Source organism: Chiloscyllium plagiosum, chromosome 6 (assembly GCF_004010195.1).
Source record: "Chiloscyllium plagiosum isolate BGI_BamShark_2017 chromosome 6, ASM401019v2, whole genome shotgun sequence".
In the NCBI taxonomy this organism is placed as follows: Eukaryota; Metazoa; Chordata; class Chondrichthyes; order Orectolobiformes; family Hemiscylliidae; genus Chiloscyllium; species Chiloscyllium plagiosum.
In genome coordinates, this window is record NC_057715.1 from 79946553 (window position 1) to 79967356 (window position 20804).

Sequence of the window (20804 nt, forward strand, 5' to 3'; positions counted from 1 at the left end):
GTTATTGAATCCTTCACCCTGGGAAAAAGCTCATCTCTATCCACCCTGTCTATACCCTTCATGATTTTATAAATATTGATGGTAGTCATTTTCTATTGGCATTACTTTAGCTCAACTTGAAAAGCCTCAAAATGTTGCAATTTCTGTTTTCTGAATGACTTTAACATCCTAAAGACATGCCCATGCCTACATTGTGTTTTTGTAAGATAATGTGCCTGGCTGATAAATAACAGATTATACAACTGGGGTTATTATTTGCACAATCTCAGTGGTAATGGTCATGTGCCATCATTATTCTGAAGTTAGTTTAAACGTTAAACACAAGGACATTTTGTCAGAAATTATAACAATGGTAGTAAAATCATTGTTAAATAATTGTGGAGGTTGCTGCATAACTGTATGCATGAATATTAGTCTTTGAACACTTAAGCCCTAAAGCATATGGTGGCTAAAATGAGTGAAGCCAGTGATGCAATGGGGTAGAATAATAGGACTTTTGTCTGATGAAAGTCGTTGAAAGTTAGAACAAACTGATAGTACGAAACTGTCCTCTGTTGGCTAGAAATGTATGAAAAAAAATTTGGGCGATTTCAACGTAAGTTCTGCACAGACTACATCGCGCAAAAACAAGCCAATTGGACCAATGAGTCCATCTAAACAGTGTATAGTTCATTTTGAGATATCAGCTGAAGCAGTATGAACAAGGCCTGGATGGGAAATGGAAGACAACTTGTGCAGTAGTATGGTGTGTCCTTCTGTGATTAGAACTGAAAAAGCAGAATAAAGTGAGCTTCATTTTGTAGTTAACCTGCACTCTAACTGACTTGGAGTACTTGCTAACATGAAGCACAAAAACTCAGAAGTTATTCAATCACAAGTACTTACATTCATAACCTAAAAGAAAGACTTGCATTTATTAGCATCTTTCACAACCACGGGACATCCCCCAAAACATTTTACATCCAATAAACACATCACATACTTTATTACAATCTCCATAGGTATTGATAAACTTTTAAAAAAAAATACTGTCTGCTATTAACTGAAAGAATTACATGGTAAAATTTCACACTTTAAAACATTTACTGTGGCAAATGACTGAAAGCACTATTAGCTAAACAATTGTTTTTGTAGTGTTGTGAAAATGTTTCATACTTAATAATATTTGTGGACTTGAGATTTGAAGGACTTGCAAAATTGATCTATTTCAAAATGTGTTTGAACACAGGCTAGATTTGCAAAAGATGTCCCTGAAAAGCCTTGAGACTCTGAAATGTTTTTTTAAAGCAAGACTTTTTAGAAATTATGTGACTTCAGATAATTGCATGAAGTCACTATGACTTGGTTTTGTGGCTATTCTGTTTAAGGTATGCTTGCAGGCTTGGAGCTTGTGTTTGAGTTTTTCAGTTGGAGAAAGGCTCCCAGAGAACCAGTAACTCAGTTAATATCTCCTGATTCTAAAACCTTAGCTAAGAGATCAGGATCAATCTTCTCTAAGTGACTGAAGAAAACTTCTCAATATTGTGTTCGCTGAACAAGCTATGTCTGCCAAGACGACAGAGACAACTGTGTGTGATTAGTGACTTGGCCACATATGTAAGAACATCAGATTGACAAACTCCAGAATATTCTATGCCTTATTCTTCTTTTTCTTTTTCCTTCAAGTATAACTGCCATTGACCAGAATTTTGTTTTTCTGTTTAAACTCAATATTTGCAGAATAAAGTCTATTTTCCCTTTATCTGAAATATTTGCATTAGTGTTTGTGGAACGAGGGCCAGGTGGATCTCATTGAGTATGGTTGGGGTTGTTAACCTAGGCCAAGCAGGGAGCCCTGGCTGACAGATATAAAGAGGAGTCTCAGAGATTCTCCTCAATCTGGGGACTGGCTCTGATCTAGTTGGTCAGAGTCCACGTTCTGCGTATGTGTAAATAAAGCGTGAGTTGGTAATGGGTTACCAGCCTCAATAGAGTTATTCAATATCTTCATTTTAAAACTGTGTGTTGACCAATTCTGCATCTTCCTTGAAAATGGTTTTGATTATAAATCAATAAATTGAGTAAATTCTTTTTATTAAAGAAACATGGCTAATGGATCTTGTTATTCTAAGTCTCCTCAATGAGAAAGCATACAAGTGGTCTTATCAAGATTTAAGCAAAATATTTTTCATGTTATGCTGCAACTCATGGAGTAGTGGGACCATAGCACTCTCCAATTTCAGTCATAACAGTTGGCTATTGATTCTTTAAACCACCGAAAACAATCACTCACTTTTATAATTGTCACACATCACACTCTCCACAAAATTATATTCCTTAGAACAAACTGTACAGTTACTTCCAACTTCCAATGATCCCTAACTCTCTGTTTCACTCAGTCTTCAAATGCCTTCCACAGGTTTTGGAGAGTTTCTTAAATCTACCACCAGCAATAAAGCATGTTCTGATGATTTTCTGTTCCTTAGTCATGCCAGAACAAAGTTACTTTATTCATAGAAGAGTGAAGGATATATCTCTTCCACGAGATACCATCCCTTTCTTGTACTGGCTGTAGGAGGTAGCAGCCATTTCTCTGTGCTAACCACACAGAATACTTGTCTGTGATTTATGCAGAAGCATGTAATGTTTCAAAAATGATTTCCAATGCTTTTTTCCATGTGACAGGATGATTTACATTGACATTGTAACAAAATAGAAATGCTAACTAAATATTCTTAATCCCAGCTCACTTTTAATCCTCGAGGTAAATGAATAGTTTATAGCACAACTGTTTACAACTTGGTACCATCAGCACCTTTCTGGTTCAGTCAAGCCATTGCAAACCCAGAGATAGATTTCATTGTCTCAAAGTGTCAATACCTTGTACCTTCTTCTCAGTGAAACAATCCATGCCTCACTTTGGTCGCTAAGAATGAAACTACATAAGTTTATTGCCAAGCAAACTCCAGAAGTTCCCCCTGAGTTAAAAAATTTCACATCAACTCTCCTGTTATACTTCCAACTTTTAGCTTAAATCTAAGTCCCCTGGTTATCAATCTCTCTACTAATAGGAAAGTGCCTTTCTATCCATCCTATCTATGTACCTCACAAACTTATATACCTCTATCAAGTCCCTTTTCAAAGCAAAAAAAAAATCACACAACACCAGGTTATAGTCCAACAGGTTTATTTGGAAGCACTAGCTTTCGAAGCGCTGCTCCTTCATCACAACCATCTGATGAAGAAGCAGTGCTCCGAAAGCTAGTACTTCCAAATAAACCTGTTGGAGTATAACCTGGTGTTGTGTGATTTTTAACTTTGTCCACCCCAGTCCAACACTGGCACCTCCACCTCATGACTTTTCAAAGTACACTGTTTCAAGGAAAACAACCCAATTCTTGCTCATAGCTCAGACCCTCCCAGTATATTTCAGCTGCACCCTCTCTAATGCAATCAAATTCTTCCTATAATGTGGTGACAGGACTGCACAACACTACTCCAGTTGTGACCAAATCAGTGTTTCATACAGTTCCAGCATAACCACCTTACTCTTGTATTCTGCCAATAAAGGCTAGTATCCCATTTCATTCTGAATCACCTTATCCACTTTTAGTAATCACTTTTCAGTAATCTACGGACGCCAAGTTCCCTCTGATCATCAGTACTTCCCAGGATCTTACCATTCATGGTGTAATCCTTATCTTATTAGTCCTCTCCTCACACAATTCTTCTCATATTTCCAGTTGCATTCCATTTGCCACTGCTCTGCCAACCTGATCAGTCCAATGATATCCCCCAGACTGATATATTCCTGACATTTATGGCTAACATGCTCACTATTTCCATCCTGCCTATTTTCAAGTCATCTGCAAATGTCTCGACCATAACCCTTACATTTAAGTCCAATTTATTTATGTACACCACAGACAGCAAGGGTCCCAGCACCAAGCCCTGTGGAATCACAGTGCAACCAGATTTTCAGTCACAGAAACATTCCTCTACCATCATTCTCTGCTTCCTGCCTCTCAGAAAATTTTGGAGCCAAATGTTCCAACTTGCCTTGGTTCTCATAGGCTCTTACTTTCTTGATCAGTCTGCCATGAGGGACCTTGCTAAAGTTACATAGACCCTAATGTGATCCTATTGAAAATCCGTTAACTCAGGACAAAGCTGAGTTATTCAAATTGAAACGAATAAGTTTATTATTAATATAAACGATGACATTACTAAGCTATCAAAAAAGTCAGATCAGTAAACTAAAAAGCAAATTTATTTTCTGTAAAACATTTGAATGAACAGAAAACAAGTCACAGTACAATGCATCAATTTACTTATTCCGCATTACACAGAAAAGTAGATGACAAAAGTGGTATTGTTTTCATGAAATTGTGGTTGGCAAACCTTTTGTTCTTTACAGAGGAGAAAGACTCATTCAGCATTTTCACCTCAAATGGCAGCATGCACATGTGATGACCTATGTATTTCGATACAATTTCCCTAAGTCACCGCTCCTCTTCACAGAAAATAAGATGAGGAGACATAAAAGGAGTGATTTATATTAAAGAGTGTTCTTTGTAACTACAGTACTGACCTATTTACATGAAACTGCAATAGCACAGATAAGCTGACTAGAGTTACAAGCTGCCAAATACAAAGTCTGCTGTCGCTTTGAATAATCAATTCATCAAGAAACAACATGTTACAATGACTAAAGCCAAAGGCTGTTGTTTTGTAAATGGATTCATCTCAGTGATCCAAGATTTTTGCTTTTTTTTTAAAATCACTCATGGGACAAGAGTGTCGCTAGTTGGCCAGTATTTATTGTCTGTTCCTAATTGCCCTTGAGAAGGTGGTGGTGAGCTGCCTTCATGAGCCGCTGCAGTCCATGTGCAGTAGGTTGGCCCACACAGCCCTTAGGAAGGGAATTCCACGATTTTTACCCAGTAACAGTGAAGGAACGATAATGTATTTCCAAGTCAGGATGGCTACTGACTTGGTGGGGAACTTGAGGTCATGGTATTCCCATATATCTGCTGCGCTTGTTCTTCTAGGTGGAATGGTCATTGGTTTGGAAGATGTTGCCTGAGAATCTTTGGTGAATTTCTCCAGTGCATCTTGTAGACAGTGCATACCGCTGCTACTGAGCATCTGTGGTGGACGGAGTGGATGTTTGTGGATATGGTGCCAATAAAGCAGGCTGCTTTGTCCTGAATGGTGTCAAGCTTCTTGAGTATGGGGAGTATTCCATCACACTTCTGCCTTGTGCATTTTTAGATGGTGGACAGGCTTTGGAGAGTCAGGACGTGAACTAATCGCTACAGTATTCCTAACTTCTGACCTGCTCTTGTAGACACTGTATTTAAGTGGCGAGTCCAGTTGAGTTTCTGGTCAAGGGCAACTCCTTTAATGTTGACATTGGGGAACTCAGTGATGGTAACACCATTGAAAGTGAAGGGTTTGGGGATTAGATTGTCTCTTATTGAAAATAGTCATTGCCTGGTATTTGTGTGGAGTAAATGTTCCTTGCTACTTGTCAGCCCAAGCCTGGATATCGTCCATATCTTGTTGCATTGAAACAGGGACTGCTTCAGTATCTGAGGAGTCACAAATGGGGCTGAATATAATTTACAACATCGGTGAATATCCCCACTTATGACTTTATGATGGAGGGAAGGTCATGGCTGGGCCTAGGACACTACCCCGAGGACCCCCTGCAAAGACATTGTAGAACTGAGATGACTGACCTCCAACAATCACAACCAAGCTATGACTCCAGCCAGCAGAGAGTTTGTTCCCTGATTGCTGTTAATTCCGAGAGTTCCTTGATGCCACCTTGGTCGAATGTGGTCTTGATGTCAAGGGCTGTCACTCTCCAGAATTCAGCTGTTTTGTCCATGTTTGAACCAAAGCTGTAATGAGATCAAAAGCTGATTGGCCCTGGCAGAACCTAAATTTGGTGCCAGTGAGCAGGTTATTGCTGAGCAGGTGCTGCTTGATAGCACTGTTAATGACACCTTCCATCACTTTACTAATAATCGAGAGTTGACTGATGGGGCAGTATTTGTCAGGTTGGATTGTGCTACTTTTTTTGTCCAAGACAAAGCTGGACAATTTTCCACACTGTTGGATAGATGCCAGTGTTGTAAATGTACAGGAAGGGCATGTCTAGAAGACTGACAAGTTCTGGAACATGAGTCTTCAGTACTGTTGCCGGAATGCTGTCAGGGCCCATTGACTTTACATTATCCAGTGCCTCCAATTGTTTCTTGATTTCACGGGGAATTAATCAAATCGGTTGAAGACTGGTATCTGTATTGCTGGGGACTACCAGATTTTGGCATACCAGCGTATAAACTGGGCCAATTGGTCCAGTCAAAAGAACACAAGGGGAGTGTATTGTCCATTTTATGATATTCTCCATGTTTATGTTTCCCAAATTCAGCTTACGTTTCTCAGTACTGACAGCCTAAGGCAAAGTTATCCAGATAGCTCAAAGTACCTTTTCGTGCAACATTGAAAGATGCTACAAGGTAGCTGCAGGACCAGATTACTATCTTCTCATCAAGGATAATGAGTTGTTACAGTCTAAGTGGCAGAAGCTAACAAGAAGTATGTGAGTGGTTTCAGCGGGAAGAGGTAAGGGTTTACATTGACCGAAGTTCCAGTTTTTACCATTATCTAATAACTGAGGTAAAAGCCTATTTTTCTAATCGAAATGAGGAAAATTATTTCTTGTTGAATTGTTAGAAGAAAGCAAAAGCAGGCTTTTGCAAATAGGGTTTGAATGGTAGACAGTGGTGTGCAGCAATGATGTAATAGCCTAGTCCCACTGGAGAATTACACTTCAATGTGCATTTGATACTGTACATCACTTCTGCCTGAGGTCACTTGTGAAACATAAATTAATTAGACATATATGCAGCTAAAGTGCAGCTCTGTCTGCTCATTTAGCCATGGATTGAGTTTCTGAACCCTCAACGATCCTGCCAATAACCTTCATCATTATAACATCTTCATCATTAGAACATGGTAATCTTGATGATAGGATGAGAGAATATACCACAATGCACTCAATTATTCAAATGGTAAAAAAAGTCTAACAAAAATAAGTGCAGTACCTCTGAAAGTAAATACAAAGGAAATGACATTTTTTAATTTGCTGAGCTGTGATTTCTGCCGTTATTTTAAATTTTGTATACAACAGTTTTTCATGGTATCATAGGATCCCTACAGTGCATAAAGTGTCCATTCAGCCCATCAGGTCTGTACCAATCCTCCACACAGCATCTTACCCAAACCTACCTATCCCCATAACCTCGCAATAGCTATGATTAATCCACCTAACCTGCATATCCCGGGGCAAATTAGTATGGCCAATCCATTTAACCTGCACTGTGGAAGGAAGCCCATGCAGACACAGGGAGAATGTGCAAAATTGACACAAACAGTCACCCAAGGCTGGAAACAAACCCAGGTCCCTAGCAGTGAGAGGCAGCAGTGCTAACCACTATGCCACCATACTGTCATGAGCTCCTCTCTCTTTTTCTCCTGTTTATACTCATATGCCTTACATTCCAAGTAAAATCAGTTTAATTCTTTCCTGCTACTGGACTGAAAATGTACAGAATTCCTTTTTTAATTGCTTTAACATAGTAAAGTTAACAATAGAATTAAATTAAATTTACAATGTGTATTGTAAATTCAAAATCAGGTTTGCAAAATTTTAATGTGAGGCAAATCCTTCTCCAAATATATATAAAGATTTTTTAAAAGCCTTTCTGGTACTCTATTATTCTATCTTAATACAGATACATTGTGCACGTAACTTCTCTGATTTGGTTCCAGACAGAAATGAGTCCCATCGCCAAATTCACTTCTGGATGTGTCATCACACTCAAACAGCATCCGAGGAATTTAGCAAAAATTAGTATTGTCGGAGCTACAATATCTTGTCAGAATTTCTAATTCATGGTGAAGGTAGAATACAGTTGCTCACTCTTTAAGTCTGAATTCTGGAATTTTGGTCATTTTTCTATAAGAACTATACGCCAGTGACCATGAGTATTATTATTGTGTGCTTACATTCCTTTATACATAAACTTTATTTTATCTTTTATAAAGTCGAGAACACACAGCAAAAAAAGAAGCAAAATGCTGCAGAGGGATGCCATTTAAGCACGCTGAGAGAAAAAAACATGGGGTTCAGGAACACCAGTCAAGTCCAGGGACTTCAGAGCATTAGAAGAGGGATGAACTGTGGAGTTTGAAGACCTGAGCTAGAAGTCTTAGACTTTGGAATTACTTTGGCAAATTCATTAATTGCTTTCGCAAAAAAATGAGTTTTCTCAGAAAGAATCTCTTATCTCTTCACCTGCTGGTTGCGAAAATGGAAAGTTTATGATTTGAAGCCACCACAAGCAATGGGTTATTTTTGTGGCTGAGCCTCATTAACACAGAATTGTTGAGATATCAACATTAACTATTTTCCTTACAAGAAGCTTGCTGATTTGGAATGGCAGTTATCCAGAAGATCCCAGGTAGATAGGATAGTGAAGAAGGCATTTGGTCAGAGTATTGAGTACAGGAATTGGGAGGTCATGTTGTGGCTGTACAGGACATTGGTTAGGCCACTGTTGGAATATTGCATGCAATTCTGGTCTCCTTCCTATCGGAAAGATGTTGTAAAACTTGAAAGGGTACAGAAAAGATTTACAAGGATGTTGCCAGAGTTGGAGGATTTGAGCTATAGGGATAGGCTGAACAGGCTGGGGCTGTTTTCCCTGCAACGACTGAGGCTGAGGGGTGACCTTATGGAGTTTTATAAAATCATGAGAGGCATGGATAGGATAAATAGACAAAGTCTTTTCCCTGGGGTGAGGGCGTCCAGAATTAGAGGGCATAGGTTTATGTTGAGAGGAGAAAGATATAAAAGAGACCTAAGGGGGACCTTTTTCATGCAGAGGGTGGAATGAGCTGCCAGAGGAATTGGTGGAGGTTAGTACAATTGCAAAATTTAAAAGGCATTTGGATGGGTATATGAATAGGAAGGGTTTGGAGGGATATGGGCCGGGTGCTGGCAGGTGGGACTAGATTGGGTTGGGATATCTGGTCAGCATGAACAAGTTGGACCGAAGGGTCTGTTTCCGTGCAGTACATCTCTATGACTTTGTGACTCTAAGAGAAGCCGATCTTGATCTGCCAACAACAGCACTTGAAAGAGGAACAGCAGAAGCATGAAAAGGAAGCAGGGATTTGTAATAATAGTGGAATATCCACACAACCTAGAGCAATAAATAGACCAAGCTAAAGTGTGTAAAGGAGACGGCGTTGCTGCCAGTGACTACTCACAACACAGTCTACTGCATTTGCTGCTCACAATCCACACTGGTGATGCCAAATGCAATCCAGGTGACTACTTCCCAGAATATGTCTGCTCTGTCCATAGGAACAACCCTGACCTCCCAGCTGCCTGCTGTTTCCAGAATCCATCTTGCTTGGTGTATTGGTAATGTCCCTCCCCTTGTTCAAATCCCACCTACTCCAGAGGTGTGCAATAGTATCTCTGAGCAGTTTGATTAGCCAAATAGGTTTACTAAAAGCAAATGTTTGCTCCCATGCCAACATTTCTGTGCTGGGCTTGCTACAATGCTCCAATGATGCGCAGTACAGCACCTCATTTTCTACACAGGCACTTTACTGCCTTTAGGTTGCAATTTTGAATTCCATAACTTCAGAAACTGACCACATGACATCTATTTCTCTTATACTTACTTTGCTATTAGTAGAGAGGGCCCATTCTTTCCCTGTCACATCTTAATTTCCATCCATTTTAATTCTCTTTTTCATTCACCACCATCAATAACCCCTTTGACCTTTACACTGAACCTCTTCACCACCTGCCCCTTGCTCCTCATCTACCTCTGTCAAAAGTATCTAAAAAAAAATTTTTCACAACTCTTCAGTTCTGAACAAGAATTATTCTGGACACCATATGCTAATTCTGTTTCTCTCTCCACCGATGTTGCCAGACCTGCTGCATCTCTCCAGAATCCCCAGTTTCTGTTTCAGATTTCCAGTATCTGCAATATTTTCTAATTTTCCAAACACTGGAAGATTTTAATTGTCAACAACCATAAGTTAATTAGACCTTCTTTCAGCTTGATATTAGACAGGAGAGCAAGGATGGTTCCCTGAAAATTTTCGTAACTGCCTGAGAGGATTTAAAACTTCATCCAAAAAAATGGCACTTCCAACAGATTCGCAACTTCGAGGACTGCATTTGAATATCAGCTTTAACATTTATTCCTAAGTTCTTGAATGGATCAGGAACCCAAACCTTCTGGTTCAGAGGAAGGGACAGTACCAACTGAGGTATAGCAATTCTCACAAGCAACATGCAAAAGGAACTACTTCTTGCGGAAAGAATTGGTGCGATGATTGAAAAGGGCTGTTGGGAATGGTGGTCCAATCCAGTAGTCTGGGCCCATTTATACAAAACAGCTGGATGTAAGTGAAACTCGGTTGGGTTCTGATTGTGGAAGGATGGATTCAAATGGTCCAATTGTCCTTCTTTGCCTCGAGTTACCATGTGGGAAGTGAATGTCTCAGTCTTTGAAAATGAAAACTGATTCTCCTGTCTTCATGTGGAAATGAAGGTCATGTACAGAAATATATTATCAAGCAGAAAAGGAGATGAATGATAAGAATAGAGAGAATTTTAAATGTTTGCTATAGAATTTCGAAGAACACGCATTAAAAATGAGTGAGTGCATTCTAGTGAGTAAGAAAAATCCTTCTGTCTTGGAGATGAGGTCATATATAGAAATACATATCAGCAAGACATTTAGGTGCAGACATTATAGGGACAACTTTCAACTTAGCCACCTGACAGAAACCAGCGGTGGACTATTAAAAAGAAAATTTTCAATGGATCATATTGTCTTAGGTACATAGGCACAAAAGGTGGCCATTCAGCATCTCAAACCTGTTTCGCCCTTCAATGAGATCATGGTTGATCTGTGGCCTCACTCCATATACCTGCCTTTGGACTATATCTCTAAACAGCTTTGCTTAACAAAATACATCTATTTCAGATTTAAAATTAACAACTGATCCAGTATCCATTGCTGTTTGTAGAAGAGAGTTCCAAACATCGTATGTAGGCTTGCTTCCCTACAGACCCTTCTGTAGGGAATTGCATTTGGATTATAATTTTAGTTCTGGCCTGAGAAGGGAAGCCAGTATGACTTGTGCCAAAGACGCCCACATTCAAATGTTTCACTTAACAACAATAACATATATTAATATACAACCTTAAGTATGTCAAAGAATTTCACAATAAGTGTTACCAGCCACAATTATGCACAAACCCCTTAACAACGTATTAAAACCAAAGTTCAAAGCTCTCAAAGTAGTAATAGGAAGTTATAGAAAGAATATTATCCAGCTGGAGAGGGTTCAGAAGAGATCTACCAGGATGTTGTCAGGTATGGAAGGTTTGAGTCATAAAGAAAGGCTGGATAGGCTGGGACTTCTTTCATTGGAGCTTCGGAGATTGAGAGGCGATCTGATAGAAGTTTATAAAATAATGAGAGGTATAGATAGAGTTAATGGCTGTTGTCTTTTCCCTAAGATGGGGGATTTCAAGACTAGGAGGCATCTTTTTAAAGTGAGAGGAGAGAGTTTAAAAAAGACATAAGAGGCGAAGGTTTTATACAGAGGGTGGTTCATGAACTTGCTGAGAAAGTGGTGAATGTGGGTACAATACAACGTCTAAGAGAAATTTGGATAGATACATGAATAGGAAAGGTTTGGAAGGTTATGGGCCAGAAGCAAACAGGTGGAGCTGGTTTAGTTTGGGATTATGTTCAGCATAATGATTCTATGACTCTATGACTCTAAGTAAGTCTTAAGGAGCTCCTTGAAAGAAAAATGAGTGGTAGAGAAGTTTCATGAGCAGTTTCCAGAGCATTTGGCCTCAGCAGTTGGACACATAGTGGGTAATAATGGCACAAATAAAATCGGGATGTTCAAGAGTCTTGCATTGAAGGGGCAAGGCCATGGACGAATTTGTAAACAAGGGTGAAAATTTTAAAATCAAGTTATCGTCAGACCAGAAATCAATGTAGGTCAGGAGAGTTAGTGATGACAGGTGAACAAATCTTGGTGACATAAGACATCGGCTTATTTTTATCTACCTTCAGTTAATGGAGAGAGGAAGATGGAAGACAACCCTGGAGTGCATTAGAATAGTCAAGTGTAGAGCAAACAAAGGTATACATGAGTAATTCAACTATAGATGAGCTCAGGCAGAAGCTGTCAGGTATTCTTCATGTGAGTGCAGAAATGTGGTCAGAAGCTCAGCATGGAACCAATTCTGAAACCAGGGCCTGAAAAGTACAGGTTTAGCATCAGACAGTTGCCATGGAAAGGGATGAAGTCAATAGGAACAGGCTAGTGATGAGACAGCCTAGAATAATAGAGGTTAAGACTACCATATACGCACAAACTTTATAAATTCTCATTCCACCTGCAAGGTTTCGTCCATTGCATGGCCATCTGCATGATAGATACTGGCTTCTGGTGATTATTGTTTAAATGGCTACATCTGACTTGACTCCAATAGTTAACAAGAACAACAGCTTAACTTTTCTTCTGAAATAATTTATATTATCCAATATGGAAGCTGGAGTAATTGCAGAGTCTCCTTTTGCTTGTTCAACTATACAAGTGTAACAGCACAACACTTGTTCATGTGTTGGAGACATACCTGATGCACTTTAGAATCAGCAGAAACCTGATTGGATTCTGTCAGCAGAAGTCGTGGTGGGCTGCCACCAACAATTGCGATAAAGGGAAGATAGGCGCATTTCACCCAAAGTACTCTCTGCGCATGTACATCCAAAGTATTTCTTTCATTTATCTGGCTATCCCCAATCATTAGAGTTATAACGACATAGAGTCACAAAGCAGTACAGCATGGAACCAGACCCTTCGGTCCAACTCATCCATGCTGACGATTTATCCTAAATTAATCTTGTCCAATTTGCCAGCATTTGGCCCATATCCCTCAATCCCTTCCTATTCATATACCCATCCAGATGCCTTTTAAATGTTTAATTGCACCAGCCTCCACCATTTCCTCTGGCAGCTCATTCCATACACACACCACCTGCTGCATGAAAACGTTGCCCCTTAGGAACCATTTTAATCTTTCCCCTCTCACTTTAAACTTATGCCCTCTAGTTTTGGAAATGCCAGGGAAATATCTTGTTTATTTACCCTACCCATGCCCCTCATGATTTTATAAACCTCTATAAGGTCACCCCCTCAGCCTCTGATGCTCCAGGGAAAATAGCCCCAGCCTATTCCCCTCTCCCTATATTTCTAACCCTCCAAACCTGGCAACATCCTTTTCTGAACCCTTTCAAGTTTTACAACATTCCTCCTGTAGCAGGGAGACCAGAATTGCATGCAGTATTCCGTAAGTGGCCTAACCAGTGTCCTCTACAACTGCAACATAAACTCTATTCTCAATGCACCGACTAATAAAGGCAAGCATACCAAATGCCTTCTTCACTATCCTATCCACCTAAGACTCCACTTTCAAGTAAATATGTTCCTGCGCTCCAAGTTCCCTTTGTTCAGTAACACTGTCCAGAATCTTACCATTAAGTATATAAGTCCTGTCCTGATTGGCCTTTCCAAAATGCAGCACCTCACATTTATCTAATTAAACTCCACTCTTTGGCCCATTGGCCCATCTGATGAAGGTCCCATTGCACTCTGAGGTAATCTTCTTCGCTATCCACTACACTTCCAAACTGACTGTAAACTTACGAACCATACCTCCTATGTTCACATCCAAATCATTTGTGTAAATGACAAAAAGCAGTGGACCAACACCGATCCTTGTGGCACTCCACTGGTCACAGGCCTCCAGTCTGAAAAGCAACCCTCCGGCACCACCCTCTGTCTTCTAACTTTAAGCTAGTTCTGTATCCAAATGGCTAGTTCTCCCTGTATTCCATGTGATCTAATCTTGCTAACTAGTCTACCATGAGGAACCTTATCGAACATGTTACTGAAGTCCATAAAGATTACATCCACTGCTCTGCCATCATCAATTCTCTTCATTACTTCTCCAAAAAACTCAATCAAGTTTGTGAGACACAATTTCTCATGCACAAAGCCATGTTGACTATCCCTAATCAGTCCTTGCCTTTCCAAATACATGTAAATCCTGTCCCTCAGGATTCCCGCCAACAATTTGCCCACCACTGACATCAGACTCACAGGTCTCCAGTTCTCCAGCTTGTCCTTACCACCTTTCTTAAATAGTGGCACCACATTAGCCAACCTCCAGTCTTCTGGCACCTCGCCTGTGGCTATCCATGATACAAGTAGCTCAGCAAGGGGCCCAGCAATCACTTCCCTAGCTTCCCACAGGGCTTTAGGGACACGTGATCAAGCCCTGGGGAATTATCCACCTTAAGCATTTTACGACTTGCAGCACCTCCTCCTCTATAATATTGACATTTTTCACAATGTCAATTTAATGTGAGTTCTGAATTTAATGCAAATTCTAATGCCATCTGTGCAAAAAGCACAGTTAACGAATATTATTTCTGTGAGTTTACTCCAAGTCGCAACCAGTAGCGATATCAAATGACAAGCCAATCACGTTTTCCCATTAGAATGTCTTGCTAATGTTTACCCATGTCGATGTTTTCAGAAAACTAGCACCTCATTTTCTTGCAAGGGTAGCCTACGTCTCTTTAGGTCTTTAGCTCCACGGTTGGAGTGTAACTACCAAGGTTGTTGGTTCAATCCTCACACTATTCAGCATCACTTGCTTTCATGTTAACCCCAAATTCTGAGAAGTCTTGCAGAACAGTATTCTCGTGTCCCCATCTCTGGGCTAGAAGTTCAAGTCTTACCAGGTGTATCATAACATGTCTAGAAAAGTTGATTAATGTAACTGGGGGTACATTTCTTTAGGAAAAACAAGGCTAGGGCATACAGGATGTAAGGTAGGATACTGGGAAACATTGAGGATCAAAGGAATCTTGGTACGCATGTACATTGGTCCTTTAAGGTAGCATGACAAGTGGATAAAGTGGTTAAGAAGCATATAGGATACTTGCCTTTGTTAGTCGAGGGACAGAGTTTCCAGCAAGGAGGTTACTGTATAAAACATTGGTTAGGGCATAGCTAGAGTATTGTGTACAGCTCTCAAATTCACATTACAGGAGGGATGTGATAGCATTGGAGAGGGTGCAGAGGCGATTCACCAGGATGTTGCCTGGGAAGTTTCAGTTCCGAAGAGAGTTTTAACAGACTGCAGTTGTTTTCCTTAAGTTCAGGGGACATGATTGAGAATGGATACATTTATGAGGGGCATAGACAGGATAGAGAGGAAGGGACTTGTCCTCATTATGGAGAAATCAGTGACAGGGGGCATGGAATTACAGTAAGCACAGATTAGAGGAAATATGAGGAAAAAGATGGTTGGAATCTGGAACTAACTGCTTCTGAGGGTGATAATGACAGAAGTCCTCATAACATTTAAGTAGTATTTACATGTGCACATGCAATGCAAAGGCTTACAAGGCTGTGCACCAGGTGCAGGAAAATGGGATTAGAATAGTCCGGTGATTATTTTTGAATGGCATGGGTGCAATGGGCCAAAGGGCCTTTTCTTGTGCTATAGATCTCTCTGACAATGCACTTTGTAAAATTGATTGGAAACTTAGGATATACATCGCGGCAACTAGGCCTTTTTATTCCCTTCAATAAGCAATAAGAACCACACAAAGCAAAGCATACAACTGCATTCCATGTAATCATTATGATAAAATGTTTCAGAACTTAAAGCCCTCCTTCTCAAAATTATACCTATTTCACCGAAAGTGCTGCTTTTCGTTTGCAAAGTTATTGACTGACTGCCTAAAGTCTTCACTTCGCTGCACCAGGTGGGTATTCTTTGCTTCTCTAATTTGACTCTGAGTTCAAGTTTACAAGCAAAACAACCTTCAAATCTCCTGGCATTTGAAGCAACAGCAGGCACTGTAATTCCAAACCGGTGACTTAATTCAGGAAACAGCTTCAATGTTAATTGCACTGCCGAATAACCATCGTTGAATAACAAAATGTCATATTTGTGCAGAAAGCATTAGAATTTTGTTTTTGCAACAATTAACAACATAGATCCGAAGACAATATTTCAACAGCCAGTGAAATAAATTCCCCAGACTCGAATAATGAAACTGATATTGGAAAAGTCAGTGGAAGTTTTAATCTTCAACGTAATTCCTTATTTCTACTTATTAGAAAAACATACAGGTTCTTTAGAACGACGAAGGTCAATGCCATTTGGAGTTAAAATATTCATTAAAATATCTATCCTAGCAAAGATTAATTCAATTACTGTAATTGGTTCAAATATTTGAGTTGCCATCAGGCAAGACCAAACCCTCTCCACGATAAGTTGACATATTATATTTAGTTTTTGATTCTTAATTATAGGATGAAAATAATTAATTATGATCCAGAAACGCAACGTTAACCTGTTACCTTTATAACCAGGACTTCCTAACTAACTGGCGTACATTGGTCCACCGCCTATCAGATGGCGTTTATTTCCATGCCTCGACCATACTGCACCACATCGACGGCTTTGATCGAGATGACTGCAGTTGGCTGCTGCGCATTGAGCATCGAGAGCTGTCATCAGAGGGTGAGAAACCCCCATGAGGTACAGCCCTGAGTACTAATCCAGTATGTAAACATGCACAAAGGACTGCGGCGCCGGAAAAAAGCAGAGGAGAGGAGCTCGCTGAGGTTCCTGTCCCTATGGACTGGCCAGCACTGCACTATGATCATTGTTGCTCCTCAGGGCTGATCCATTTTCCAAACTGTGCTAATGAGAACCCTAAAACATAAATATCAGTTCTGGAAATAAAGGCAGTACTTACAGTTTTTGCCCCAGTTTCTCTCTCTGTCTTTGAGGTATTCTCAAATATCCTTTAGTCTTTAACAGTGGAGTGTTGCTTCAGGACAGATCGGTGCCGCTGCAGGTTTGGCAGGGGATCCCCACGCTGAAACCGAACATAGTCCGGTAGAAGGTAATGTATGCTGAGGGTGCCGCAGCCTCAGCTGCAACCACATCATTAAACATCCAATGCTGCAGCATCAAACAATACCCACTCTCTCTCTCTCTCTTCCAGCACACTGCACTGCGCAGGCGTCTAGCTCATTTCAAGCAACAGGAATGACCTTTGTGTGCCGTACAGTCAAAAACATCGCAGAAGTCGCGGGAGAATTAAATCTATTACCTCAGATCATATCTCATTGACTGTCCGATTGGTCAAAACGCCTGATACCTCATAGCTAGACACTTTCACTGTACTCCCGTACTTGAGTACACGTGTCAATGAAATCTAAAAGTTAAATCTAACTTTAACTGTGCACAGATACAGCCAGCCGTATGAGTGAATTATAATCACCACTGCTAATTGGTTACGTATTTCACTTTGGACGTGATGGGCCGAGAGGCCTTTAAGTCTTGAATGACTATGATTCACATTTTAAAGCGGTAAATCCTCCATTGGTAAATGGTGGATGGAAATTAAAGAAGCAGCTTTACATTTTTGAGATGCTGTATTAACTACCTTTTTCTCGAGCCAGGCTAAGTTCATAAGAGATATTGAATAGTCTTCTACGCTTGCTATTCAACTGTTCAAAGACAGTGACTTTCACTGAAGTTTCTCCAACGGCGGAACTGTCTTCCAGGTTAAGGAGAAAAACTTAATTCTAAAGCTTACATGTCATTCAGAAGACGATTAATTAATTGGTTCTTAGCTGGACAACTTCTCTGACTTGTGTTTTGTTTTCTCTACTCCAAAAATACACATAGTTGTTTCATGAGCCAGTTCTCTAATTTATAACCTTGCTTCCTGCCTATTCCGAGTTCCCCAACTCATAACACAATCCTCTCACTCAGAAAATCACCATTGACTCTGGCCCGTGTCATTCCGCCGGTAACTTGCTTCCCTCTAACGCAAAGGTAACCACATCAAACTCCATTATGTCTCAATTATTTCATGAGCCATCTCCAAACTTGATTACTGGAACTTTTCTTTGTTGACCACGTTTCTTCCTTTATCAATTCCAGTATGTCTAAATCTTGCTGCTGGCACCCTTTCATAAATTCTCACCATCACACTAACACCCTACCTTATTGGCTCCCAGCCTTTTAACATTTCAAATTGTAATAGTCATAGAGTCATATAGACGTACAGCACAGAAACAGACCCTTCGGTCCAACTCGTCCATGCCGACCAGATATCCCAACCCAATCTAGTCCCACCTGCCGGCACCTGGCCCATATCCCTCCAAACCCTTCCTATTCATATACCCATCCAAATGCCTTTTAAATGTTGTTATTGTACCAGCCTCCACCACTTCCTCTGGCAGCTCATTCCATTCAGTGAAAAAGTTGCCCCTTAGGTCTATTTTATGTCTTTCCACTCTCACCCTAAACCTATGCCCTCTAGTTCTGGACTCCCCGACCCCAGGGAAAAGACTTTGCCTATTTACTCTATCCATGCCCCTCACAATTTTGTAAACCTCTATAAGGTCACCCCTCAGCCTCCGACGCTCCAGGGAAAACAGCCCCAGTCTGTTCAGCCTCTCCCTATAGCTCAAATCCTCCAACCCTGGCAAAACCCTTGTAAATCTTTTCTGAACCCTTTCAAGTTTCACAACATCTTTCCGATAGAAAGGAGACCAGAATTGCATGCAATATTCCAACAGTGGCCTAACCAATGACCTGTATAGCCGCAACATGACCTCCCAACTCCTGTACTCAGTACTCTGACCAATAACGGAAAGCATACCAAACACCTTCACTATCCTATCTACCTACAACTCCACGTTCAAGGAGCTATGAACCTGCACTCCAAGGTCTCTTTGTTCAGCAACACTTCCTAGGACCTTATCATTAAGTGTATTAGTTCTGCTAAGATTTGCTTTCCTAAAATGCAGCACCTCGCATTAATCTGAATTAAACTCCATCTGCCACTTCTCAGCCCATTGGCCCATCTGGTCAAGATTCTGTTGTAATCTGCGGTAACCTTCTTCACTGTCCACTACAAAACAATGCAACAACATATAAATCAGTAAATGTTGCTCCCGGAATCCGAGAAAATCACCTCCAGCACCTAAAATACCTCAAAAAAGGAGCAGCTGTTACAGCCAGAAATTTTTCCCATCCTCCATCTTGGATTACCCAGAATCCTCATGTTCATCTCTAAATCCCATGATAGTCTTATCCCAACCATCACTAACTTCACAATCCATATCTATCATATCCTCCAAAATCTCTTTCTGATTCCAAATACTTGGCATACCACGAGGAACAATCATAAGCTGCCTGGGATCAGTTTCCTGGTAGATCCCTCAACTTTCTTGAAAGCAACAACTTACATTATGTCTAGCCCATATAATGAAATAAAACATCCGTTGACATGTGGCATTACCTTCAGTGAAAACAAGCCCCCAACCTCAACCACTTCCCAATATCAACATCCTGTTTGTTACTATTGACCAGGAACTAAACTGGAACAGGCAGAAGTTAGGACTGCAGATGCTGGAGATTAGAGTCGAGAGTGTGGTGCTGGAAAAGCACAGCAGGTCAGGCAGCATCCGAGGAGCAGGAAAATCGACGTTTTGGGCAAAGGCCCTTCATCAGGAATGAGGCTGTGTGCCTCTGGGGTGGAGAGATAAATGGGTGAGGGGGTGGAGCTGGGTGAAGGTAGTTGAAACTGCAATAGGTGGATAGGGGTGGGGGTAATAGGTCAGAGAGGAGGGTGGAGCGGATATGTGGGAAGGAAGATGGACAGGTGAGACAGGTCATGAGGATGGTGCTGAGCTGGGAGATTGGAACTGGAATAAGGTAGGGGGAGGTAAAATGAGGAAACCGGTGAAATCCACATTGATGCCATGGGGTTGAAGGGTTCCAAGGCGGAAAATGAGGCATTGGGTGGTGAGGGTGTGGCGATGGAGGGGGTCCCGGACCTGCATGTCTTTGGCGGAGTGGAAGGGGGAGTTGAAGGGGCAGTGGGGTCGGTTGGTGGGGTGTCCCGGAGATGTTCTCTAAGCGCTCTGTGGGTAGGCGTCCAGTCTTCCCAATGTAGCGGAGACCACAGATATAGTAAATGATATATGTGGAAGTTCAGGTGAAATGTTGATGGCTGTGGCTCCTTTTGGGCTTTGGACGGAGGTGTGGGCGCAGGTTTTGCAATTCCTGTGCTGGCAGGGGAAGGTGCCAGGAGGGGAGAGTGGGTTGTTGGGTGGGGGGGATGTGTGGACCTGACAAGGTAGTCATGAAGGGAATGGTCATTACGGAAAGTGGATAGGGATGGGGAGGGAAATATATCTCGGATGGTGGGGTCCGTTTGTGGGTGGCGGAATTGGCAGAGGATGATGCGATGTATACGACGGTTGGTGGGGTAGAAGGTGAGGGCCAGGGAGGTTCTGTCTTTGTTGCGGTTGGAGGAGTGGGGTTCGAAGGCGGAGGTGCAGGAAGTGGATGAGATGCGGAACCATACAGATACTATAGTTACAATAGAAAGTCAGAGCTGGGAATTCTGCTGTAGGTAACGCACCTCCTGACTCTTAAGAGCCTGTTCACCATCTACTTGCTTGGATGAGTGCAGTCCAACAACATTCAAGAAGCTTGGAACCTCCAGAACAAAGTAAGCTGCTTAATTGCCACCCATTTAATACATTGTATTCACTCCCTACACCGTTGACACACAGTG

At 41.1% G+C, this 20804-nt stretch overlaps 1 protein-coding gene across 2 annotated transcripts in view; it reads right to left on the bottom strand.

The window, feature by feature from the left end:
- sacs (sacsin molecular chaperone) overlaps positions 1–16903 on the bottom strand; it is a 106556-nt gene extending 89653 nt beyond the window's left edge. For both annotated transcript variants that reach the window (XM_043691951.1, XM_043691950.1), the window contains exon 1: positions 16555–16903. The gene's annotated coding sequence lies outside the window, so the exon portion shown is untranslated. The remainder of the gene's footprint in view (positions 1–16554) is intronic.
- Positions 16904–20804: the final 3901 nt, after the last annotated feature.